This window comes from Armigeres subalbatus, chromosome 1, assembly GCF_024139115.2.
Source record: "Armigeres subalbatus isolate Guangzhou_Male chromosome 1, GZ_Asu_2, whole genome shotgun sequence".
In the NCBI taxonomy this organism is placed as follows: domain Eukaryota; kingdom Metazoa; phylum Arthropoda; class Insecta; order Diptera; family Culicidae; genus Armigeres; species Armigeres subalbatus.
The window spans coordinates 120,716,288-120,744,265 of NC_085139.1; the positions used below are offsets into that span (position 1 = coordinate 120,716,288).

The following is a 27,978-nucleotide window of genomic DNA, read 5'->3' on the forward strand; positions in this document are numbered from 1 at the left end:
CAAATAGAAAGTAATTTTGTTTAAAAAAGGATTATATTCCATCAATGATATTTCCATCAGCTGATCAAAATGCGAAACCATTTTTTTTCTTCGCTGCCCCTATCGAAGTTCGGTACAGCCATAATTCATACCATGCTTCGATTTTTTCCAACAGTGAATTATATTTGTGGTACCCAGCATTTTTTATAACTTTTTTATATATGATTTTCACATAATTTGCAAAATCTTAATTTTCAGAGCAGGAATTTTCAGTATAAATGCGTACTTCTCGCAGCGATATATGGTTCACTCTTGTGTATTTCTCTCTATTCTCTGTGGCCGAAACGAGAACATGGTGGTGTTTGACTGTTTCTTATTCAATAGCGGGAGAGTTTCCAATCAGAAACAAAACCTATGTGAGCTAACAGGAGAGCAATAAAAAAACAACACAATTCAATTCCAATAACCATACTCGCATCAGCCGAAATGTACCCGTTCTGAAGGTAGTTCTCTCTTCGTTTTTCTTCCTATTCTCTCAGGTAAGAACAAAATGTATGCCTGTCACCATGCTCTGTACACTTACAGCGCTGTACGCTTACAGCGCATTTACAACGGTATGTCTGCCCCTAGTATTACATTCTCCCCGACTTGCTGCCGTCCCATGACTAGCAGCAACACGATCAATTCCGCATTCATATGCATAATATGAGTATATAGTAAAAAAATATCACAAAATTTAAATTTTAATCATAGAAACACTGAAAACTACATGCATATTTGTCGACTAAGAATGAGGTTATATAATAAGCATTAATAGAATTAATTGTATAACATAAAGTTTTGAAAACAACCTTACGGTTTTGTACAGCGGCGCAGCCTAAATTTTCGATAATATAAAGTATGGTTTAAGTTTAAATTTGTTTCGAAATTCCGCGGAATTCCGTAAAATTTCGTTAGAAGCTAGTTTTTTCAAGCGAAATTTTTATAATTTTACAAAACGAAACGAAATCAAGAAATCAGATTTCGCCATGCTCAAATTCCGCGAAATTCCGCGGAATTTCGTTTCGAACCACCTGAAACGAAATTTTTCGAAATACCGCATATGCTTACTCTCAGTACTATAGCAATAGTAACCCATTGTGTACATACTAGTCCTTAGTAGGGCTTCCATTTTTCCCGGGAATCAACTTCCCGGGAAACGGGAAATGAAATAATTATTTCCCGGGATTTCCCGGGATCCCGGGAAATAAAAAAAAAAATCTCAAAACTGAATTCAAAATCGTAGTTTAAATTTTGTCGAAAAATATGATTTCGAAAATATACATTCTACATCAGTGATTCTTGCTATTTTGTCCTCAAATGATGAAAAAGTTGTTGAAAGCCTGAGAAAGTTTTTGTTCAGTTTGAAAAACGTTAACTCCTTCTACAAAACGTTCGCCATGTCATAGGTATCATCATCTGCTCTGGCTCAAAAGTAAGATCTGCAGTGTCCTCCGCTATGTGCTATTTTTCCATAATTTTTTAAAACTTTTTCGGGTTGTATCCGCATTTTTTTTTTTCAGTTTTTGGACAACGACGGCTTCGAGAGATTCTCTTCTATTATCGCCAAAATATTCCTAACATGAACTATTCTTATACTCGACGACTTTTTTTAGTGCATAGAATCTGGTCAACTTTGAACGATAAGCCATTTTTATTCATGTCGTCCACTTGAACACGTTTTCGACTTTGAATGTATGTAAAACAGATGAATGAAATATTTGAATTGAGAATTCTTCCTTTGCTTGAAATGCCGAACAGCAACCGAAACGCATCAAATTGCAAAAGTTTTGCGAGTATTTGTTGTAAGACAGTTGTAATGATCGCATACTAAGGACCTAAAATCTGTTTCTCCATCAAGATATTATAAAATATTCAAATGAAATATTTCAGAAATATCTCAAAATACAAACGAGTCTTCGGAATATGAGTCTGTTCGGGAATTGAATCAACAAGGATTGAAGATCTTAAAATACCATTGACAATTATGGGACAAACCTGCCAAAGCGGTCACTGCTATTGCCTGAATATCTGCGAACATTAGTAGCTCTGCTGTTTCACCACAGACACTACATTTTAAATTCGACTTCACAACGCTAATCGACGTTTGTACCTACTAAATTAACGAACGATAGATATAAACTGGTTCTTTGTCTCGCCTCTCTTCAACACGTGTTGGAATACACCGCATGATTCTGTAGCATTTTCAGTATGACTTAAATTCATAAACTTCAAAAGGAAAACAAATAGTGAGATGATGCTAGTAAAAAAATGTAATTGATACCCCAAAATCCGTTATCATCAAATTTAAAAAAATAAGACAATTATTACAAAATATTTTAGTATGTTCATTTCCCGGGAAATTCGGGAAACTGATACACAAATCCCGGGAATCGGGAATCCCGGGAAATATGATTTCCCGGGAAATCGTTTCCGGGAATGGAAGCCCTAGTCCTTAGAGGCCGTTCATATGATTAACGATTAATATATGTTCGAAAAAGATTTAATAAATTCTACAAATCGTTCTGGAAAACCATGCAAATAATGACGAACTCTTAAGTCAAGAGAGACCGTGCGTATGATTTACAATTTAGATAAGTCTACATAAGACGATCTTAGCTCCCCAAATCATTCTGAACTTTAATTGAAACAATTGATCTTTTAGTCCAACTACGCTCGATACAAAATTGATACATATTTTTTGAGGCCATAAGTATGGTTAACGATTTACTTCTCTTTCAATGGCTCTACATTTCAAACTGAACTGGTCCTGCTTTTCAACTTAGTGTTCATTTGTTTACTGGATGGTATTTCAACTGGAATTTGTAGATCTTATTGAATTTATTAACATCTAGTTTTTCTATTAGCATTTCCACAGTTATTAATTAAAAGCTTTCTATGCCCGCCAATGCATGAAGGTGTCACTCAATTTGTTATTGATTTTGTACCGAGTGTAGTAGAAACTTTAGGTCTTAACTCCAGAATGATTTGTAGAAATTTATATGGCTCTACACGGTCATTGCTGTCGTATGCTGCATTGGAATCGATAAAAAGATGGTGCGTTGTGATCTGATATTCACGGCGTTTTAGGATGAATAGACGTTCAGTAAAGATCTGTAGAGGGACTTTCCTTGACCGTGCGGTTAGATGCGTGGTTACAAAGCAAGACCATGCTACAGGTGACTGGGTTCGATTCCTTGTCCGGTCTAGAAAATTTTCGGATTGGAAATTTTTTCCACATCCTTGGGCATAAAAATACATATTCATATAAGTTCATATGACAATAACTATCTTCTTTACAATTATGCAGCATTCATTCTTATTTCCAAAAAAGTCTAAACGCAACAAAATTGAAAGCTGATAAAGGGCTTATTTCATTGAAAAGTTGCCTTTTCAGCTAAATCCACTTCAGGGGATCCACTAGATCAGCGGTACTCAACCATTTTCCTGAGAGGCACCCCTTCGAACGTTTGCATTCATTGAGGTACTCCCATTTTCCGCTGTATATGAAAATAAGCGTAACTCATAAGATGGATAAAAAATGGACCTGGAAACTAACGAGATAAATGGCTCTCCAAAAAGTTGTCTTAAATTTTCGTTTTTTCTTGGAACTAAGGAGGCTTCCAGGGTCTTGAAAGGAGGCTTCCGGGCCCCTTGAAAGGAGGCTTCCAGGCCTTTTGAAAGGAGGCTTCCGAGCATCTTGAAAAGAGGCTTCCGGGCCTTTTGAAAAAAGGCTACCGGGCCTCTTGAAAGGAGCTTTCCGGGCTTCTTGAATGGAGGCTTCCAAATCACTTGAAAAGAGGTTTCCGAACATCTTGAAATAAAAAAAAAAATATACATATATCAAAATGTTATCAATAAGTTTTGATTAAAATTGTAATATATCCGCCATTATTCATTTTTGTCCGAGGTACCCCCTGGGCAAAATCGATTTTGCTCCACAGCGCTCATCTGATTCTTTATCATGTTCTGAGTGTCCTCTGAAAATTTGAGCTCATTTGGATTAAAACTGATTTAGCACAATCCGTTTCAAGTTTGAATGCAAATTAGTATGGGGAAATTTAATTTTCCATTATACTGTGATTGACGCTTCCTCATTAAGCGCAGGTTAAAAGAAAACCTACATAGCTAAAAGAAATACTCACGAGCTTTCACTCAGCGAAAACCGGATCCTAATTAATCGTTCCAATAATTAGTAATCGAATTTCCAGAAGAACATAGACATATTTTAGTTTATAACCGTCAGTCTACTGACCTTCTCGGCTTACAAGTGAGATGGTTTAAGCACCACTTCCGAGGGAGACCATCCACCAATATTTGGGTTGCCCGAGCGTTGAGACCTTTCAGAGGAAGAAGGCTCAGTTTTTAAATTTGGTCCGAGAAGTAAGATGGCTGACTGAAATTGTCCACAAAGAGAAACGCTACTAATACGAATTACGAATATAATTATCGATGTTCATAATGTATAACTCATTACAAAATCAAAACAGAGAGAGCTCAACAAACAATTTTGTAACTATTCCGTACATGAGAGGACTAGTAGAAAAACTTTCGAGATATTTGAGACAACATGCCTATAAAGTAGCTTACAAACCGGTTGACAAAATTAAAGATGTGTTATTTACGAAAACCAAAGACGTAATACCAAAAAACAAAAATACAAATTTAGTGTATGACATACCGTGCGGTGCATGTGAAAAATCGTACATCGGTGAAACTAGCCAGTTCTTATATAAACGTCTGGACCAGCATAAATACAATGTAAAAACAAAAAACATTTCCGGTACAGGTTTATCACAGCACACTATACAAAGAGGGACACATTTTTGACTTTGAAAAAACCAGAATACCTGACAAAATAAGCAAAAACCACACAAGACTGACAGCAGAAACATTTTACATTAAGATTAAAGGAGACGAAAATGTAGTAATTAAGCATAAAGACTCAGCAAATTTTAAAAATGCGTATAACTCTATTATTAGCAAACTTAGAACTAATACCAATAGCAGTTAAAATGTGAAGATTGTACTATGTTTGTGTGTGTCAATAGTTAGTAGTAATGGCTGTCTGTTAGAAAATAAGTGACTGGAAGATTGTATGTTATTATTTTGTAAAATTCTATGTGTTTTTAAATAATATATGTGTTTTTTAGTGTCCGCAGAAGATGGTCGAAGGCCAGTAAATCGACCGAAACGTCCGGACAGTCTGGCAAAGTTTTGTTTTGTCATGTTTCGCCGAAAACAAATCGATGAGAATCCCTACCAGAAATATAATTATCTACACACTTAAAATAAATCGCCGAATTCGGTAAAATTTTACCGAAATCTCAACAGCAGAACTGTTTGGTAAATAATTTAACTGATTTTCGGTGATTTTGACAGTTGAGCAATGGAAAAAATTTCAAAAAATCTGTAAAATAAATTACCGAACAGTTCTGCTGTTGAGATTTCGGTAAAATTTACCGAATACGGTGAAATGAGTTAAGTGTGTAGAACAAGATTATAATTATCGGCAAGTGATAAATTATATAAAGGGGGTTTTATCATCACCGGCAAGCATCCCGAAATTCCTAATCGAACCGACCCGTACACAAACGGGACAAGTGTGACATGAAAAACACTCAACTCATTTAACTCAATCGGGACCAACATTTATTGTGAAAACCTATCTGCCCGCTTCATTATTTCTCATACGCTACAACACCTTAGTAAGATGTTGGGGTCAATATGACCCAAAACGAAACTTCAAAGTAGAATAATTTTTTCCTGATAATCCGATCGTTCTGAAATTTCTTGACTTTTAATATTTTGTGGAAATGAAGCATCTGACATGAAAAAAGTATTTTTTTTTTGGTGGTGGCTGGCCCAATTATTACTTCCGGTCTTTTACTATACTTAGTATAGTAATAGTCAAGCATTCGTTCTACATATTGCTAATATGGGGTGGTGAATTGTTATAGAATTTAAAAAGAAAACGAATGCTAAGACCAAGTGCCACTGGATGACTCCAAACGGGCCAGTATAATGTGGGGTAGTCAGGGTTTAACTAAATTAGCTAATAGTATAACTTATTTTGCCACGCACCAATTTCAGTATAATTTGTTTCTACGAATCAAATTCCTAGAAGTTAGGTTTTCAGCATTACTTAGCGCAAGAGAGGGTTTAAACTCTGCGTTAAACTGAATTTTATTCGCCGATTCGGGGCGTTATCATGAGTGATCAGCACTCATGGAACACATTGTTTAACGCGAATGTCAGCCGGGTTCGATCAAAAGTGTAAGATTTAGTGTAATTAGTTTAATTATTTTTATTTTTAGGCATCAAACGTTAGGAGCATGTTTTCAGCGTTGCACAGCCCAAGAGAGGGTGTAAGCTCACAACGGTATAGTGTAGGTCGTCCTCGATTGGGGTCCTGTGGGTCGCATGTAGTGGCTGTGCTCGGGGCAGTTATGTGTTGAAAGCGGTTTCGGGGCAGTTAGGATTGAGTTTTAATATAAACAGATGTAGGATTGAACAAAGTTATAACCTTTAAGGTTCATATTGTGGAGACTATTGACAGCCAAAGCGTTGAGGATAAGCTTTTAGTTAGCAACTGAATTAATTTATCCGATTTGGAATCCTAGATTGAATAGTAGGTATATATGGACAATAATAGAAACTATATACAGTTATCATTTTATTAAGTATTGAGGATATGTTTTTGGTCAAGTTGAGTATCAGATGGGCATGTGTGATATCCATTAATAAGACAGAATTATTAGAACTGTATTTTTGTCTTTGCAGTAAGATTAATTACTTACTAATGTTTTGCGGGCCGGCGAGTGAAAGCGGCCCAATTCTTTTATCTACCTCTTTCCAGGCGACCAGTGATGAAGAAAATCTTAATGTTCCGGTATCAGCAGTGGTATTCATATTCATAACAACCACCGTCAATACAGGAAGTCTGTGTTCACAACGTGATTACTTCAAGGACAATCCCAACATCTTCTGTGAATTGCAGATAAGTATTGCGTTTATATTTTAATTGCACTGAGCTCGTTCTAATCTGATCGATGAATGAATCTACATGTCACTAATCAATATCATTAGTAAATTTAAATATTCCCGTAGATTAGAAAAGCAAGTGCATATATTTCTATTTTATGGCAACATATCACAACGAAACGGACCCTTGGGAGCCTTAAGTAAGATCTCGGTCCGGTTGCATCTAAGGAGATCTTAGTGCAGTGCACACCGGACGTGTTGCCCAGTAGACGTATCGCTCAGCGGTATTTAAATACAACGCAGATAGGCTATGGTCAGAGGGTGCGTTGATATTACAAGATTACAAGATTACAAGATGAAGCATCTGACATGAAAAAAGTATTTTAAGGTGCAACAGGAACGACCTCACAAAAAAAGTTACGAATAAGATGTTAGGGTCATATTGACCCAGAAATGTAAATGCTTATAAAACAGTCAAATTATAACCGAATTACAAAGTTTATATACCGTTCTAAAGATAAACTCATCAATTTTGTGGCTATGGGGTGATATGCTGGTTCTGGAGACAATGGCCACCGGGAAACAACTTCCACGGGGACCTTGTCGGTCATATAAGGGGAACATAAAAATCGCTCCATATATGCCATTCGATCGCTAATTCTTCATAGATTCTCTTAAAACGGTAATGTATGGTCCATGAGAGGGCTTCCGACGAAAGTGGCCACTCCTGGTACATGCAAGGTGCCCCCGGGGAACCCGCAGGAGGGGACATTTCCGTTTTAGCACCAAAATATACCGTGCGGCGGCTCTGTCGTCATGATTTTCCACAAAATAGATGATAATGCGCTTGAAATCAATAAAAGACCACATTGCCTGTAAAACCAATAATTACACGTAATATAAAAGATAATACGACTCGATATAATCGGCAAAGACCTATGCGATGAATAAAGGATCACGATAGGAAGCTTGGAACATGGAACTGCAAGTCGTTAGCAAGGATGTTATCGATCATTTAATAATCTGCGTTCGATCAATTAGTAGTTTGTAAATAACACATTCCAGAGGTCAAATTTTAAAATGTGTTGAATTGTGAACTTCTAGTGCGAGGGTTTTTCTACAACTCTGTCTTACAGGTCGATGTTTGAATTCGAATATTAACTTAGTTGTGGCGCTAGTTGCAGTAACTCATACTAAATGATAACAAAATTTCAATCATTTAGTATAAGTTACTGCTATTAGCGTTATAGCTCCGTTATTGGTGAAATTCAAAGATCGAACTGTAAGACAGAATTGTAGAAAAACCTTCGCACAAGAAGTTCACAATTCAACACATTTTAAAATTTGGCCTCTGGAATGTGTTATTGACAATCTACTAAATGATAAAAAGCTGATTATTCAATGATAAAAAGCAGATTATTAAATGATAGATAACATTCTTGGTCGTTAGGTTTCGCAGTTTGCGACAGGATGATCTACGATGAATTACATCCCCACACCCTCGACTTCGTGGCGCTGCAGGAGATTTGCTGGACAGGACAGAAAGTGTAGAAAAGCGGGCATCGAGCGGCTACCTTCTACCAAAGCTTTGGCACCACCAACGAGCTGGGAACCGGTAACATAGTGCTGGGCAAGATACGCCAACGTGTGATTGGGTGGCAGCCAATCAACGCAAGGATCTGCAAGCTGAGGATAGAAGGCCGTTTCTTCAACTATAGCATCATCAACGTGCACTACCCACACGAAGAGAGACCTGACGACCAGGAAGAAGCGTTCTATGCACAGCTGGAGCAGACATACGACGGATGCCCACTGAGGGACGTCAAAATCATCATCGGTGACATGAACACTCAGGTAGTAAGGAAGGAAATGTATTGACCGGTCGTCGGACCGATTAATCTGCACACAGTATCGAATAATAACGGCCAACGATGTATAAACTTCGCAACCTCCCGCGGAATGGTAGTCCGAAGTACCTTCTTTTCCCGCAGAAATATCCACAAGGCCACATGGAGATCACATAGCCAAGCAGCGGAAAAAACAGATCGACCACGTTCTAACGTCACGAACGTCCGCACTTACCGCAGTGTAAATCCGACCACTACCTCTTTGCAGTATGCCTTCCGGAGGAGTTCCTGAAGGAACTTCCGGAGGAGTTCCCGGAGGAACTTCCTGGAGAAACTTCCAGAGAAGTTACTGGAGGAACTTCCCGATGAGTTCCTGAAGGAGCTTCCGGAGGAATCCTGGAGGAACTTCCGGAGGAATCCTGGAGGAACTTCCAGAGGAATTCCTGGAGAAACTACTGGAAGAACTTACGGACGAATTCCTGGAGGAACTTCAGGAGAAATTCGTGGAGGATCTTCTGAAGGATTTTTTGGAGGAATTTCCGAAGGAATTCTGGAGGAACTTCCGGAGAAACTTGTGTAGGAACTTCCGAAGGAGTTTTTGGAGGAACTTTCGAAGGAATCCTAAAAAAAGACAGACACACCGTCTTCGACCAGAGGTCGTACAGACTGATCATTTAACACCTACACAACGGACAAGACACATAACACCCAGTGGAGAATTTTTTAATCACAATGATTTTCTTCTTACCGGGGCGGGAATCGAACCCACGCTCCATAGCCCTTGCGTCTAAACGATTGACGTCGCTAACCGCACGGCAACGAAGCCCACAATTCCTAAAGGAACTTACGGAGGAATTTCTGGATGAACATCCGGAGGAACTATTGGAGGAACTTCCGGAGGAACTCCTGGAGCTGTTTTCAAAGCAATTCCTGTTGAAATTTACGGAGGAATTTGTGGAAGAGTTTCAGAAAATTTCTATTGCTTGAAATTAGTTCGCGCCGATCCACGCCGCCGCTGGGTAAAAATGGTCTATCACACTACCGCCGATAAAGTTTCAATCGGTTCACAGGTCTAATTAATTAAATGCTACGAAACAATTAAAAGACAGCCTAAGCTATCCAGTTAGAGTTATTTGCAATTGTTCTTTCCGGTACTATGTAATCAGGTGTCCGTTCCGTAAATCATTCTATCCGAATTATGAATCCCATGCAGCTGCTGTGCGAGGTTTGAATCAAACAGAGAACATGCATTGCATTGATGTCAAAATCTCTTCAAATTTCGCCGAAGATCTTCTTGTTTCTATTTGATGTTATATTCACGATATATGCGACTAGCTTCGTCAAATTTCTGCTTTTATAAATGGCATCTTTGTCGACAATATAGTTGCATGAACTTGAAGCGACGGTGGCGTAAATCTCGAAGATGTACATTTGACCAAGCAGGATTCCTTGGGGGTCATCAAAAGGGAACGGAGTCAATGGAGTAAATGGGGTACTATTGAAAATGTGAGTGCTGCTGGTATTGTACCTACGTGGTAGAACCTTTAGATCTGAACTCCAGAATGGTTTGGGGAACCTAGAACATCTGCAGGACTATTGACAACATCACATTCCCCATATTTGATATAATTTTTAGGACATTTTTGCATAAAAACAATAATAAAATCGATGTTGCGCGGTATTATTATGAAATTTTCGTCCATACAAAAGTGGCCAACTGTCGTTCCTTCCACTTCCGAAAATTTATAAGTTGGCGATCGAACAACTCAGTGTAACTTCTGAACCCCTTGGCCGATTTCAACCAAATTTAGAACACACATTCTTTATCTTAAGGAGCCGACTCTACCGTCGTAAGAGATGCTCTTTGGAAAAGGGGGAGGGTGTGGATGAGGGGTATTGCTAAGTTATCGTTAAACTCAGTGTTCCTTCTGAACCTCTTGGCCGATTTCAACCAAATTTGGAACACACATTCTTTATTTTAAGGAGACGATTGTACCGTCATAAGAGATGCTCTTTGGGAAAGGGGGAGGGTAAGGGGTAGGTGTATTGCTAAGTTAACGTTAAACTAAGTGTAACTTCTGAACCCCTTTTCCAACCAAACTTGGAACCAAATTTGGAACACACATTCTTTATCTCAAGGAGACGAAGATAGGAGGGTTAGGGATGCTCTTTGAAAAAAGGGAGGCAGATGTGGGGGGAGGGGGGTTGCTTAGTTATCGTTAAACTTAGTGTAACTTCTGAACCCCTTGGCCGATTTCAACCAAATTTGGAACACACATTCTTTATCTAAAGAAGACTACTTTATCGTCGTTATGGATGCTCTTTGAAAAAGGGGGAGAGTGTGGAGGAGGGGTATTGCTAAGTTATCGATCAACTCAGTGTACCTTCTGAACCCCTGGGCCGTTTTCACCCAAAGTTGGAACACACATTCTTTATCTCAAGGAGACGACGATAGGAGGGTTAGGGATGCTCTTTAAAAAAAGGGGGAGGGTGTGGGGGGAGGTGTATTGCTGAATTATTGATCAACTAAGTGTACTTTCTGAACCCCTTGGCCAACCAAATTTGGAACACACATTCTTTATCTTAAGGAGACGACTTTATCGTCGTTAGGGATGCTCTTTGGAAAAGGGGGAGGGGCATTTCTTAGTTATTGATCAACTCAGTGTACCTTCTGAACCCCTTGGCCGATTTCAACCAAATTTGGAACACACATTCTTTATCTTAAGGAGCCGACTCTACCGTCGTAAGAGATGCTCTTTGGAAAAGGGGGAGGGTGTGGATGAGGGGTATTGCTAAGTTATCGTTAAACTCAGTGTTCCTTCTGAACCTCTTGGCCGATTTCAACCAAATTTGGAACACACATTCTTTATCTTAAGGAGACGACTCTATCATCTTTAGGGATGCTCTTTGTAAAAGGGGAAGGGGCATTTCTTAGTTATTGATCAACTCAGTGTACCTTCTGAACCCCTTGGCCGATTTCAACCAAATTTGGAACACATATTCTTTATTTTAAGGAGGCGATTGTACCGTCATAAGAGATGCTCTTTGGGAAAGGGGGAGGGTGTGGGGGAGGGTTATTGCTAAGTTATCGTTAAACTAAGTGTAACTTCTGAACCCCTTTTCCAACGAAACTTGGAATCAAATTTGGAACACACATTCTTTATCTCAAGGAGACGAAGATAGGAGAGTTAGGGATGCTCTTTGAAAAAAGCGGGCAGATGTGGGGGGAGGGGCGTTGCTTAGTTATCGTTAAACTCAGTGTAACTTCTGAACCCCTTGGCCGATTTCAACCAAATTTGGAACACACATTCTTTATCTAAAGAAGACTACTAAGACTACGTTATGGATGCTCTTCGAAAAAGGGGGAGGGTGTGGGGGAGGGGTATTGCTAAGTTATCGATCAACTCAGTGTACCTTCTGAACCCCTGGGCCGATTTCACCCAAAGTTGGAACACACATTCTTTATCTTAAGGAGACGACGATAGGAGGGTTAGGGATGCTCTTTAAAAAAAGGGTGTGAGGGGAGGGTGTGGGGGGAGGTTTATTACTGAATTATTGATCAACTAAGTGTACTTTCTGAACCCCTTGGCCAAACAAATTTGGAACACACATTCTTTATCTTAAGGAGACGACTTTATCGTCGTTAAGGATGCTCTTTGGAAAAGGGGGAGGGGAATTTCTTAGCTATTGATCAACTCAGTGTACCTTCTGAACCCCTTGGCCGATTTCACCCAAATTTGGAACACACATTCTTTATCTTAAGGAGACGATTCTCTTTGGAAAAGAGGGAGATGTGGAGGGAGTCCGGAATAAGTCATCAGAGCACCTTCTGAACCCCTGGGCCGATTTCACCCAAATTTGGAACAAACATTGTTTATCTTAAGGAGACGAAGATGGGAGGGTTAGTGATGCTCTTTGAAAAAGGGGAGAGTGTGGGGGAGGTGTATTGCTAAGTTATCCATCATTATAGAGCGGCTGGGAGGAACTTTTTGAATGCGGGAGATTATTGGGGCTGGGTATTGTTTAGAAAACGACTTCTGAATCCTTTAGACATAATTTAAATTCCCTATTGTTTAGTTCATCCGAGGTTATTTGACATTATACAATGCTCCGAAAACCGAATTCTTCAAAAATAGCAAATCCTCGAGAAAAACATTTTCCCAGAAATAAAATTTCCCTACACACAAAAAAAATCGTTGGTAAAAGTAAAAGAAACGTTGGTAAAATTAAGAAAATTAGTTAGTGATTTTCAGTAGAAAGTATAGAATTGTTAAATCTACAATTTTCAAAATGTTGTTTCTTGGAGAACTTTAACAAGAGCTAACATTCTCAACATAACATTTTCCTCTCAAAAAGAAATGTATTTTTGTCATTCGAATCAACTAGTGATTCTTTCAAAATAACAAGATGTATGGGTTTTCAATTCCAGTTAAAATTGTCAAAATAAAATTTAAAATTGTCGAAATTGATTATTTTGCTTAGTTATTGTTTTATTTTTTTCAAAGTTTTATTCCTTACATATCAAATTAACGGATGTTTCTACGGTTATGTATTGATTTTGGCGTCTTATTCCAGAATCGTTTGAATTGCTGCTCTTTGGGTTGATGAAGGCAGCAAGTTGTTATGAATGTTCCGGAATCTGAGTAAAATGTCTGCTCCACGAAAAACTCTTCTGGATCTCGATTTTTATCATTTCGATTGACGCACCTGATAGAAAGGAAATGTACGTCATTCGAACAGTTCATCACAAACACAAAGTTTTGCTAACTTACCAGATTTTTTTTTATGTCGATGATATTTATCTCAATCGACCACAATCGGCACACACACTCAATGCTGATTACCGTCACCATCGGGACACGAAGTCGACTACGTCGGCTAGCCGGTAGCATTTGTAGATTCCTCACTGGGTTCCGTTCCGGGGTGTCATAATGTTGCGTTTAAACAGCAGGGCCAAATCTTTCATCATACCGCCGTCACCGCCTCGATTCGTGGAGGCCGAATTATGCACTTTTGATCCGTCTTGATACTGAAAAATAATTGTAATCCCTAGAGTTTCGTTATCACACTTATGTACTCCGAAACAGACAACAGAACAACAACAGAACCGCCATTTATTGAACTGTAGTTGGAAATCCCATTAACTAATCGTCTGGACGGCGGCGGAAGGAGGCTTTCGGAGGCTGCTTGAGTATCGATTCGTATGATTTGATGTTGTTAAGCGATGAATCCTAATGGCAGTTTCGGGTAGCATCGCATGGATCGCATGAAAATCCATGGTCCGGAGAAAACACAAAACACGAACTCGAACACAAAACGGCTCTGAAACAGGTGCTCCTGGTGATTTCCTTTTTGGATAGAGATGGCACACAAGCGCGGAACGAGCACTTCATCACCTCCCCCGGAAAAAAGGGTTGGTTGATTCCTCACAATTCACGGGAATCGCGAAACGCCACCGGAAAGGCGGTCATCGAATGACGATGAGAGTATTTTCGATTTTTTCCTTTTTTCTTTATTTACTGTTACTGACAGATAGTCGCGGAGGTCGCGGGCTTCCAGTTTCAATATTTATTTTTGTCAGTGTTGCCGAAAATGGTAAATTTTGAATTCCGTTTAATAATTTTACAATTTTTATTCTGAGAGTTCTCACTGTAAAAACGACAACTTTAATTTAAGAAAAAACTTTCATTTGAATCAATTTAATATTTGAATAAAAAGGTTTAGCACTCAAAAACACCAATTTTTCCTTCCTTTTGAAATGAAATTAGAAAATGTTGGAATTCCAACTTTTTTTTTCTCTGTGTACAAATGACTTTAACGAGAATGATATTTCCCAAAAATGATACTTCCCACACAGCAAAAAAAGTTGTTGAATATTACATCGAAATCGATGCAACCCGTCGGTTCCATCGCTTGGTGAATATTACACTGCGCGATGTACTCGACAGCATGCTGTGTAATAAACAGAAGCGATGTGATTATTTCCCGATGTAAAATTTTTTCGACGTAATGGAAGCGATGTGAAATAAAGCTACGTAAAATAGTGCGATCTACATGACATTTGTTTCATTGAGTTGTTTCTTGTTTTCTTGCTTCAATAAGTTTTTAGCCTAGTTTTTTAGATGATTTGTTTATTTAATACATCATGTCGGCAGAATAAATATAATCAATTTTTTGCTCACTATGCTGATCTGTCATGAAGGCGGGACTCATGCAATTGCGATACACCTTGAACCGGTCAACTTCTTCAGTTCTAAATCAGCCGAGTCCCACAAGCTGGTGTTGATAAGTTTCTCCACGTTTTAGTCATCGACGGCAGGTGCTGAGTCATCCTTGGCTCACGGCAGAACTTTCCGCAGATTTGGCGAGTCGATATTGGGCAATTTCCTTGCAGGGCTCGCTTCCGGATTACCTTCGCTGGAGTGATGTTAAACAGAGCGTTCCGGAAGGTTTCAGCATTCGGGGAACTTCGAAACCGCTGAAAAAATGGATGAACAATGTAGCAGGAATCAGTAACGGCGTTCACGTTGTTTTTATCTGGTTTTGGCAGAAATTCCAGATGCAAATAACGAAAAAAAAACTCCTGAGATTCCAAATCTAAACATCATGGGATTCCAAATTGGAAGGTTCCGCCGTATCTAACAGGAAACCTTCTAGAATGCTTGATGGAATCATTCTGGGATTTAAAATGGAGTTTTCCTTAAATTCTAAATCTAATCCTGCGATTTTAAATTGAAGGCCCCTGGGGATTCTTTTCGGGATTTCAAATGGCTCCTGAGACATTAAAGGGAATCCATCTTGAATTCCAAATAGAATCTTCTTAGAATCCTAAATCGAATCCTCCTGAGATTCCAAATAAAATCCTTTTCAAATTTCAAATGAAAGTCGGATTATTATGTGATATGAAAGATGGTTTCTGGGATTCTATGTAGAATCCTGGATTCTTTCACCTCAGATTTCAAATGGAAGGCTTTTGAGATTCCAAATGAAATCCTGCTGGAGCTTTAAATTTTTCTAGGATTTTAAATGTAAGGTTCCTGGGATTCTAAATGGAATCATACTAGAATTCCGGATGGTATCCTTCCTAGATTTAAAATAGAATCCTCATGGATTTCCAGATGGAAGGCTCCAGGGATTATAAACCAAAGATCCTCCAGGAATGCCTCCGGATGTTTCTTTAGGAATCCCTCCGGAAGTTTCTCCAGGAATTCCTCCGGAAGTTACTCCAGGAATTCCTCCAAAAGTTCCTCCAGGAATCCCTCCGGAAGTTCCTTCAGAGCTTTTTCCGAAAATTCCTACAAAGTTCAAAGTTCCTCCAGGAATTCCTCCTGGAGTTCATCCGGAAATTACTCCAGAAGTTCTTCCAGGAGAGGTTTTTCAGAGGTTTTTCTAGGAGTTTCTCTAAAAGTTTCTCTAGAAATTCCTGCAGAAGTTCTTCCAAGACTTCCTCCGAAAGTTCTTCCAGGAAGTTATCCTGGGATTCCTTAAATAGTTCCTTCAGGAATTCCTCTGGAAGTTCCTCTAGGAATTCCTCCGGAAGTTACTCCAAGAATTCCTTCGGAAGTTCCTCTAGGAATTCCTCCGGAAGTTCCTCTAGGAATTCCTCCGGAAGTTTCTTCAGGAATTCCCCCTGGAAGTTCCTCCAGAAATTCCTCCGGAAGTTCCTCCAGGAATTCCACCGGAAATTGCTACAGAAATTCGTCCGGAAGTTGCTGCATGAAATCCTCCGGAAGTTCCTCCAGGAATTCCTCCGGAAATTGCTCCAGAAATTCCTTCGGAAGTTGCTCCAAGAATTCATCCGGAAATTGCTCCAGGAATTTCTCGGGAAGTTTTTCTAGGAATTCCTTCAAAATTTTCGCTAGGAATTTCTTCAAAAGTTTATCTAGTAATGTCTACGAAAGTTTCTCTAGGATTTCCTTCGGATGTTCCTCTAGAATTTCTTCCGGAAGTTCCTCCAAGATTCCTTCGGAAGTTCCTACAGAAATTCCCCCGAAAGTTTCTCTAGGAATTCCTCCGAAAGTTCTCCAGAAATTCCTTCGGAAGTTGCTCCATGAATACCTCCGGAAGTTGTTCCAGGAATTCCTCCGAAATTTTCTCCAGGAATTCCTCGGGAAGTTCCTCCAGAAATTCTTCGGAAAGTTCCTCCAGGAATTCCTCGGGAAGTACCTCCAGGAATTCTTCGGGAAGTTTCTCTAGGAATTCCTCCGGAAGTTCCTCCAGGAATTCCTTCGGAAGTTGTTCTAGGAATTCCTCCAGAAGTTCTTCCAGGAGTTCCTTCGGAGGTTATTCTAGGAGTTTCTCTAAAAGTTCCTCTAGAAATTCCTGCAGAAGTTCTTCCAAGAATTCCTCCGATAGTTCCTCCAGGAATTTATCAAAGGATTCATTAAGTAGTTCCTTCAGAAATTCCTCTTTTACAGTTTCGCTAGGAATTTCTCCGGAAGTTTCTTCAGGAATTCCTCCGGATGTTCCTCTAGGATTTCTTCCGGAAGTTCCTCCAAAATTCCTTTAGGAGTTCCTTCAGAAATTCCTCCGAAAGATCCTCCACAAATTCCCCTAAAGTTTCTCCAGGAATTCCTCCGAAAGTTCTTTAGGAATTCCTCCGGGTGTTCCTCTAAGAATTCCTCTAGAAATTTTTCCAGGAAGTCCGCAAGAAGTTCCTTCAAAAATTCTTCTGGAAGATTTTCCAGGAATTCCTCTGGCAGTTCCTCCAGGAATTACTCTGGCAGTTCCTCCAGGAATTCCTCCGGAAGTTCCTCCAGAAATTCATCCAAAAGCTCCTCCAGGAATCCATCAAAAAGTTCCCCCAGGAGCTCCTCCGGAAGTTCCTCCTGGAGTTCCTTCGAAAATTCCTCCGGAAGTTCTTCAAGGAGTTCCTTCGGAGGTTCTTCCATGAGATCCTCTAAAAGTTCCTCTAGAGATTCCTCCGAAAGTTCTTAAGGAATTCCTTCAAAATTTCTTGCAAAAATTCTTCTGGAAGATCCTCGAGGAATTCCTCTGGGAGGTCCTCCAGAAATTCCTCCGAAAGTTCCTCTAAGAATTCCTTCCGGAATTCTTCTCCAGATGTTCTTCTAGGAATTCCTCCGGAAGTTCCTCTAGGAACTCTTCCGGTAGTTCCTCCAGGAATTCTTCGGGAAGTTTCTCTAGGAATTCCTCCGGAAGTTCCTCCAGGAATTCCTTCGGAAGTTGTTCTAGGAATTCCTCCAGAAGTTCTTCCAGGAGTTCCTTCGGAGGTTATTCTAGGAGTTTCTCTAAAAGTTCCTCTAGAAATTCCTGCAGAAGTTCTTCCAAGAATTCCTCCGATAGTTCCTCCAGGAATTTATCCAGGGATTCCTTAAGTAGTTCCTTCAGGAATTCCTCTGGAAGTTCCTCCAGAAGTTCCTCTAGGAATTCCTCCGGAAGTTACTCCAAGAATTTTACCCGAAGCTTCTCCAGGAATTCTTCCAGAAGTTCCTCCGGAAGTTCCTCCAGGAAATCCTCCGGAAGTTCCTCTAGGAAGTCCTCCGGAAGTTCGTCTAGGAATTCATCTGGAAGTTCATCTAGGAATTCCTCCGGAAATTCTTCTCGGAATTCCTCCGAAAGTTCCTTTACGAATTCCGGAAGTTCATCTAGGAAATCCTCCGAAAGTTCCTCTAGGAACTCCTCCGGAAGTGCCTCTAGGAATTTTTCCGAAAGTTCCTCTAGGAATTCCTCCGAAAGTTCTTCTAGGAATTCCTCCGGAAGGTACTCTAGGAAATTCTCCGGAAGGTCCTCTAAGAATTCCTCCGAATGTTCCTCCAGGATTTCTTCTGGAAGTTCCTTCGGAAGTTCGTCTAGGATTTCTTCCGAAATTTCCTTAAAGATTATTTTGAAAGTTCCTTCAGAAATTCCTCCGAAAGATCCTCCAGAAATTTCCCCGAAAGTTCCTCCAGGAATTCCTCTGAAAGTTCCTTCTGGAATTTCTTCGGAAATTTGTCTAGGGATTTCTTCGGAAGTTCCTCTAAAAATTCCTCCTCAAGGAGGAATTCCTGAAGAAATTTCCGGAGAAATTCCTAGCGAAACTTCCGAAGGGATTTCTAGCCTCCGAAAGTTTCGCTAGGAATTTCTCCGGAAGTTTCTTCAGGAATTCCTCCGGATGTTCCTCTAGGATTTCTTCCGAAAGTTCATCCAAAATGCGTTTAAGAGTTCCTTCAGAAATTCCTCCGAAAGATCCTCCACAAATTCCCCTAAAGTTTCTCCAGGAATTCCTCCGAAAGTTCTTTAGGAATTCCTCCGGATGTTCCTCTAAGAATTCCTCTAGAAATTTTTCCAGGAAGTCCGCAAGAAGTTCCTTCAAAAATTCCTCTGGCAGTTCCTCCAGGAATTACTCTGGCAGTTCCTCCAGGAATTCCTCGGGAAGTTCCTCCAGAAATTCATCCAAAAGCTCCTCCAGGAATCCCTCAAAAAGTTCCCCCAGAAGCTCCTCCGGAAGTTCCTCATGGAGTTCCTTCTAAAATTCCTCCGGAAGTTCTTCAAGGAGTTCCTTCGGAGGTTCTTCCATGAGATTCTCTAAAAGTTCCTCTAGAGATTCCTCCGAAAGTTCTTAAGGAATTCCTTCAAAATTTCTTGCAAAAATTCTTCTAGAAGATCCTCGAGGAATTCCTCTGTAAGGTCCTCCAGAAATTCCTCCGAAAGTTCCTCTAGGAATTCCTTCCAGAATTCTTCTCCAGATGTTCCTCCAGATGTTCTTCTAGAAATTCCTCCGGAAGTTCCTCTAGGAACTCTTCCGGAAGTTCCTCCAGGAATTACTCCGGAAGTTCCTTCAGGAATTACTCCGGAAGTTTCTCTAGCCATTCCACAAGAAGGTCCTGTAAAAAATTCTCCAGAAGATCCTCTAAGAATTCCTCCGGATGTTCCTTCAGGATTTCTTCCAGAAATTCCTCCGAAAGATCCTCCAGGAATTCCCCCGTAAGTTCCTTCAGGAATTTCTCCGAAAGTTCTCCAGGAATTCCTTCAGAAGTTCCTCCAAGAATTCCCTCGTATATTCTTCGTATATAAATTTATTAAGGAGCGACCGGAGGAATTCATGGAGGAACCTCCGGAGGAATTTCTGGAGGAACTTCTGAAGAACTTCTTTAAGTGATATCCGAACAAATTTCTTCAGGAACTTCCGGACAAATTCCTGAAATTCTTCACAGGAATCCCTAGAGAAACTTCTGCAAGAAGTCCTGAAGTTCTCCGGAGGAATTCCTGGAAGAACTTCCGGAGGAACTTCATGAGAGAATCGTTTTGGTATTCCTTGAGGAAAGTCTTCTGGGGTTCTGAGGGTAATGCTTTTGGAATTCATGAGGGAATCTTTCTGGGATTCCTGCCGGAATCCTTCTAGGATTCCCGAGGGATTTTTTTCAGGAGTAATTGAGGGAATCATTCTGGAATCCCTGACGGAATCCTTTTGGGATTTCTGAGCGAATCCTTCTGGAAGCACCGATGGAATCCTTTTTCTACAGAAGAATTCCTGAAAGAATTCTTTTCTAAGATTCCTGAGGCAATGCTTCGGAATCAGTAACCCTTCTGGGATTTCGGAAGAATTCCAGATCCCAGGATTAATGAGTAAATCCTTCTAGAATTCATGAGGAGTTTTATTTCTGGAATAACTGAGGGAATCCTTCTTGAATTACTGATGGAATCCTTTTGGGATTTATGTGCAAATCTTTCTAGGATTTCTGAGTATTTTTTTTCTGGAATAACTGAGATCCAAGTAACCACTAAGCAGTTAAAAATGGCATTAATTCGATTCTATAGTCGCATGAACGGTATGGTAACAGTGCTGATAAGATCTAAACTGCACTTGAGTGCTGCTCAAAAGCCGCTTTTGGCGAATTATTCGGCTGATATAGTGCATGCCCCTACTATTTTTTAAACGCCTATGCGAAAATGTTGTTGAGTTGAAATCGAGAAAAAAAATGAAACGAAAAATATTTATTTACATTCTGAAGCGTTCTATCCTTTTTATCCAGTTGGGTGCTCGATGATTTTTTGTTGATTTTATTAAACTATGGTCTTGAACTGTGTTCATTACGATGGATTTGCTTTTAGTTGGTCGCTGAGTTTGCCATCTCCGATCGGAGTAAATGTATTGCTGGAAGGGGTTAATGAACAGAAAGATTCTGTCTTCTTCCATGTCAATGGCGAGGGAAATTTACAAATAATATAAACCGTATATGAATCATTTATTATTAGTCATAATTATCCACACGACACTTTTAGAAAGCCTTTCAAATGTACCTTTCAGCGAGTCTTTCAAGTGACGGTTAATATCGTTATATATAGAATAAATTCACAGCTCATGAGGCATGAATCATGCATTTTATATACAATGTTCAACATTATCCATAATATTATTACTGCAGGTTTCAAAAATATCTGTTTCAAATACGAGTGAAAGAGATAGCTTACAAAATTATGAGCGTTATTGTTTATGATTTCACGCAAATGCCATAACTGATAGCTCTAAATTGACAATGAAGGTTTGCTTATTCGGCTTGTATCCACAGAGCTGATCAGCTTTACATCCAAGCGTTATATACCGATATACGGCTTCTTTTTCTGCTTGAGGTTTATACTGCCAATAAGCACTTGAAAAACATATATAGAACTTACAAGCACTGAAAAGCTGTTATATGCTTGGTTATATGGTATAAATAAGGTTTATTGCAGTGCTTAATGGTTTCCTGGGTAATCTTTGTGAGATTCTTAAATTTTCTTGAGAATTGGAATTCTTGAGAGTACTGATAAAATCCTTCGGGGATTACGGAAGAATTCCTGGGCGAATCCTTCTAGAATTGCTGTGGGAGTCCTTCTTAGTTTCTAAAGGAAACCTTCTGCGATTTCATAGGAAAGTCTTCTAGGACTCATGAGGGAATTCTTCCGGGATTCCTGAGGGAATCCTTCTGGGATTCCTGAGGAAATGTTTCTGGTTTTCCTGAAGGAAAGTGTCTGGGATTCCTGAGGGAGTCCTTCTAAGACTCCTGAAGAAATGCTTCTGGGATTACTGATGGAATTTGGGTTTCCTATTGAATTTATTTGGAATTCTCGAGCGAATCCTTCGGGACCTGAGAATATTCTTATGGGATTCCTGAGAAAATCCTTCTGGGATTCCTGAGGGAATTCTTCTTGAATTCTTGAACGAATCCTTCTGGGCGTGTTAGGCACAAAAATTCCTGAGGGAGTTCTTCTGGAGTTTCTGAAGGAAAGTCCTCTAGGATTCCTGAACAAATCCTTCTGATATTCGTAAAGAAATCTTTCTGGGATTCATGAGGGAATCGTTCTGGGCAAGTATGTTATCGATCATTTAGTAATTTGGGTTCGATCATGTCAATAACTCACTCCAGAGGCTAAATTTTAAAATATGGTATGGTGAACTTCTAGTGTGAAGGTTTTTCCACGACTGCTGCACTTAGCACGTTGCCCCCGGATCAGAGGAACGACTGGTATGACGGCAAATGTGAGCAGTTAGTGTAAAAGAAACGGGCGCGGAACAGACAAAACTCGATTTTTCGGAGGAAAAAGCGCCAGCCGGAAGATCGAGACTGTGAAGTGACTGAGAAACTGTACCGCGCTAATAACACACAAAAGTTCTATAAGAAGTTGAACCGTTCACGTAAGGGCCACGTGCCACAGCCTGACATGTGTAAGGACATAAACTGAAACCTTCTTACGAACGAGCGTGAGATGATCCAAATGTGGCGGCAGCACTACGAAGAACACCTGAATGGCGATGTGGCAGACGAAGATGGCGGTATGGTAATGAACCTGGGAGAACGCGAGCAGGACATAATTTAACCAGCTACGAATCTTTAGGAAATCCAGGAGGAGATTGGCCGGCTGAAGAACAACAAAGCACCTGGGGCTGACCAACTACCAGGAGAGCTAATTAAACACGGTGGTGAGGCACTGGCTTGAGCGCTGCACTGGGTAATTACCAAGGTTTGGGAGGATAAGGTTCTGCCACAGGAGTGGATGGAAGTTGTTGTGTGTCCCATCTACAAAAAGGGCGATAAACTAGATTGTAGCAACTACCGCGCAATCACATTGCTGAACGCTGCCTATAAGGTATTCTCCCAGATTTTATGGCGTCGACTAGCACCAATGGCAAGAGAGTTCGTGGGGCAGTACCACGTGGGTTTTATGGGCGAACGCTCCACCACGGATCACGCAGGTGTTCGCCATTAGCCAAGTACTGCAGAAATGCCGCCAATACAACGTGCCCACGCATCATCTATTCATCGACTTCAAAGCCGCATATGATACAATCGATCGGGACCAGCTATGGCAGCTAATGCACGAACACGGATTTCCGGATAAACTGACAAGGTTGATCAAAGCGACGATGGATCGGGTGATGTGCGTAGGTAGTTCGAGTTTCAGGGGCATTATCGAGTCCCTTCGAAACGCGCAGAGGGTTACGGCATCTTTCGTGTCTGCTATTCAACATTGCTTTAGAAGGGGCCAAGTAACCATGAAGCTATATATATATGCTTTTTTTTCCTGTTCGGGTGTGCCACTGCGACCAATTATTAGATCTATTGTTGCGTATGCTTATAAAAACACAGTCCTAAAAGTTTACTTAAAGTGGAAAAGGGCAATTTTAAGACCGAATTAATGGTTCATTACTTTGACATGTTGAAATAAAGCATCAGTAATGCATCGCTGCATTCGTTATGCTAATTTAGAGCATCGTTTTCTGACAGTTGATGATAAATTCAACTTCACATCATTAAAACTTATCTAATGCTATGAGCATTAAGCATGCCGATTTGTGATTGATATATGTGCAATATTGTAACGCTTGGTGTTACTTGGGGGTAATACGAAGAGCAGGGATTAACACGAGTGGTACAATTTTCAATAAGTCCGTCCAGCTATTTGGCTTCGCCGACGACATAGATATTATGGCACGCAACTTTGAGAAGATGGAGGAAGCCTACATCAGACTGAAGAGGAAAGCTAAGCTGATCGGACTAGTCATCAACACGTCGAAGACGAAGTACATGATAGGAAGAGGTTCAAGAGAAGACAATGTGAGCCACCCACCGCGGGTTTGCATCGGTGGTGACAAAATCGAGGTGGTAGAACAATTGGTGTACTTGAGCTCACTGGTGACTGCCGAAAATGATACCAGCAGAGAAATTCGGAGACGCGCAGTGGCTGGAAATCGTATGTACTTTGGACTCCGCAAGACGCTCCGATCGAATAGAGTTCGGCGTCATACCAAACTGACAATCTACAAAACGCTCATTAGACCGGTAGTCCTCTACGGATACGAGACCTGGACGATGCTCGTGGAGAACCAACGCACACTTGGAGTTTTCGAAAGGAAAGTGCTTCGTACCATCTATTGTTCGGTGCAGCTGACGGACGGTACGTGGAGGAGGCGAATGAATTACGAGTTGCATGATCCATCGTTCACACCACGAAATTCGGACGACTGCGGTGGGCCGGGCACGTAGCCAGAATGTCGGACAGTAACCCGGTGAAAATGGTTCTCGACAACGATCCGACGGGCACAAGAAGGCGAGGTGCGCAGCGAGCAAGGTGGATCGATCAGGTGGAAGAAGACTTACGAACCCTCCGTAGACTGCGTGGTTGGCGACGTGTAGCCATGGACCGAGCCGAATGGAGCCTCTTATCTTATGTACTGCACTGGCCACTTTGGCCTTAGTCTGAATAATCTTCTCTATATACAAAAATGAGCTTGCATTTTCTTTGAGGCAATATAACTCCATGGACCATGGAATGGACCGATTTGCAAGATTTTCTCTGCTGTGTTTATATTTATATATATATATATATATATATATATATATATATATATATATATACTAAGGGTCCTTACGTAACGCTGAATAGGAAGGGAGGGGATCAAGCCGAGCGTTACGATCCATACAAAAAAAATTAAACCTTCCATACAAAAAGTGATACGAGGGAGAGGGTGGGCAAAATTACCAAATTTAGCGTTACGTAATTTTAGAAAAAACCCTAAGCGTTGGCCAATTTGACGAGGGAATTTATAAAATAGCTAAAATGCTACGTTTTCATGAGTTCTGGAAATTGTAATTGATCTAAAAGTGCGACGCTGCATTTAACTAAACAATTGACAGTTTGACCGAAAAAAAAATCCGAGCGAGATCGGGCAGGTTCTTCTAGTAATAAATAATAATCAAATCATTGAAAATATGAGAGCTCCCATGAAGGCTTCGACAGCATCCTGAATCTCGAAATCAAACATATGAGTGTTTCGTTGTTCTCCTCGCTGATTTTTAATCAGTGTCTCCGTCTCAGCTACTTCACTTCACTAGGAGTCTTTCCCATCTGGAAGGCTGGGAAGGATCCTTCCTCTCTGAAAAGTGATCGCACCATCAGCCTTCTCTCAGGGTTATCCAAGCTGTTTGGAAAGGCGACTCGTAGCCGGTTACTCGAGTCTGCCGAACACCACAACATTTTTCCCGAGAAACAGTTTAGTTTCCGACGCGGTCAATCAACCACCCGCCAACTTATCCGAGTTACCATCGTCCTAAGACGGAACCAGTTTGTCTCCAAAATATCCGCCATGGACTTACGATGTCGAGAAACCGTTTGTCCATGTATGGCATGATGGCCTGGTGTACAAACTTGCCGTCCCGTCAGTCGATGGGTCATGTATTGTCTATCCCGCTAGAAAGTAACATTTCTACCGAATATGGAATTTTCGAGATGCAGGCATGGCACCTAACTTTGAAAGTAGTGCGATGGATTTTCAAAAAGATGCGCTTAACAACGTATTATTTAGTTTGGCGGAAAAAAACTTCGGAAGCAGGTTCGGTGCGGAAGTCCCTACTTCCGAATTTTTATTTGATACCACACTGACAGTATTTATTTCTGGTATGGCTTCGTAAGTTTTCTAATATCAGTCTCTTGTTATATATCAGTTCATGTAAAAGATATTTTAGTTACTAGATAAAGATTGTCGCTTCGGTTCCCTTTGTTCTGCTGTCCGGAACATGTTGGGTATCAAGCTGTCAAATCGTATGGATTTTCCTTCTTTGACATTTAGCTCCCCTATCCTCGCCAGCAAAAGATGTTCCGGACTAAAATATCTTTTGTTCATGTCAATGATTTTGTGTGATGTAAGATCAGGTGAAATGATTTCACGTGGTCTTACTAGAAATACCAAGTCACGTTCCCTATGCGCCCACTCTATAGTTATGAACTTAACTCTATGCCTAAACAATCATTTTTCCGTCTTTCATTGTGGTTGACAATGACCATTTTCAATTCTCCTAACAGTTAGTCTAGATGTAGATAAAAGGACCATTGTCTCCAACATTTATATATTGCAACCCAATAAACTAGATTAAAAGTACTTTGTTGGTATCGGTACAAAATCATGCTTTGGTTTGAATGCACTCAAGCTATAAACGTTGTGAATGGAGATAAGAAGTGATGCGCGACAATCCTACGCAAACAATTAAAAAAAGGACGTAATCCTACGTCAAAAAACTATTCTGTTGAGCAATATATTCTCCCAAACACCCAATCTTCTTGCGAATTCATTGATTCATACTAATCAAATCAAGGTTTGAGTTCTTACCGTAATTAATTGCTTCTCGATGCAGAACCTTCGATATCTCCCAGACATAAAACATTCCCGAAGCATCATACCATCGGCAACAGTTGCAGTAATCTGGTAGCCATTACTCACATATCGCATATCGCCACTTGGAATCGCTAAGAACTTCCGACAGTTGACAGGACTGCTGAACAAACGGTGTAGCCTGAAACAGAGGAAAAAAACAGTAAATATCCGGAAATGACCATAAATAAATCTTACAACTAGCAACCATGTATGAATACAAATAGCAGAAGCTGCTCTATTATTGGCAAGAAATTTCTGAAAAGGATTTGGTCACAAGTCTGCTCAAATGTATAATGAATGAATAGGGTCATAATAAACTATACAAAAAGACCCTTTTCTATAATAGAACAACACTTGATAAAGCCTGTTTGTTTCATATAATTATTTTGGATTTTGATTAAGGAAACTTGTCTTTACATACTTCCTGGCCACATAAACGATGAATGGGTGAAGGTCTATCAATGGGCACGCACCGTCGAGGCCGGACACTTCCACCGATAATCGCTCTCTCCTCACGACTATTCCACGACTAAAAAAACCACGGCATATCGGAACAGACTGGGATTCTCCGGTAACCTTCCTTATATCCTACCGCGAACCAGTTGATTCGACTGTAGCTTGAGCAAGTTCTTTTTCCTATGCCGGTCCGTCACATGAAAATGCACAATCCTGAGGAAAGGAATAGAAATAGAACAAATTAATCATGCACTAATCCAAGAGAAATTAACTTACCTTTTATGCGGTTTCACAGGACCTCACATTCCATGTTTTAATCTCGGTTTTAATCGCAATTAATGCGCGAGCAAGGCTCGATCAGCAACAAAGCAAGAAAATATTTTTCCGAATTCAATGCAGAGGGTTTCAAAATGGCACCTCCACAGTCTGTCGGATACTGCTGCAGCCGCTGCAGCAAAGATTGAGAAGTGCAGCCAGATTTAATATTGCATTATCATTCAACGCAATATTGCATAAAATGTGTGTAATAATACACGTGCTATTTTGAATCAATTGGTTGCACATGTTTCTATGTAATAATACCATTTTTTTTATGTTTATATTACAGTAAGGTAATGTGATGTCATAATGGATCTTTTCTTCCTGTGTAATTTCTACGCGATGTAAACACACATAAAATAGATGTAATTTTGTATCTATTTTTTGCAGTTACATTAGCTTTTTTACTACATCGTGCCAATTACGTCGATGAGTTTTACAATAATTTTTGCTGTGCAATACACATATCCCAGAACATGACGTTTCCCTTAAAATGACATATCCCTGAATGAAGCAGGCCATTAGCATAACACTATTTGGCCTAAGGTCATTCGACGTGAAAGGGCTTTTGGGATAATTATAAACTGCATCAGAAAAAACTTTTAAAGAATGCATGCATTTGCTGGGTATAAAATAATCAATGATAATTGTTACCCTTCATCGGAATCATAGTTTGCCCAGTAAAAAGCAATGATTAATGAGCTTCCTTCTGGATGGTGGATTTGA

The 27,978-nt window shown here is 40.1% G+C and overlaps 1 long non-coding RNA gene across 1 annotated transcript; it reads right to left on the reverse strand.

The window, feature by feature from the left end:
- Positions 1-14,922: 14,922 nt before the first annotated feature.
- LOC134205864 (uncharacterized) lies at positions 14,923-27,555 on the reverse strand. Its single transcript, XR_009978219.1, has 4 exons — positions 27,211-27,555; positions 26,900-27,147; positions 26,434-26,617; positions 14,923-15,327 (listed from the first exon to the last, which is right to left on the reverse strand). It is a non-coding gene; the product is annotated as an uncharacterized LOC134205864 (long non-coding RNA).
- Positions 27,556-27,978: the final 423 nt, after the last annotated feature.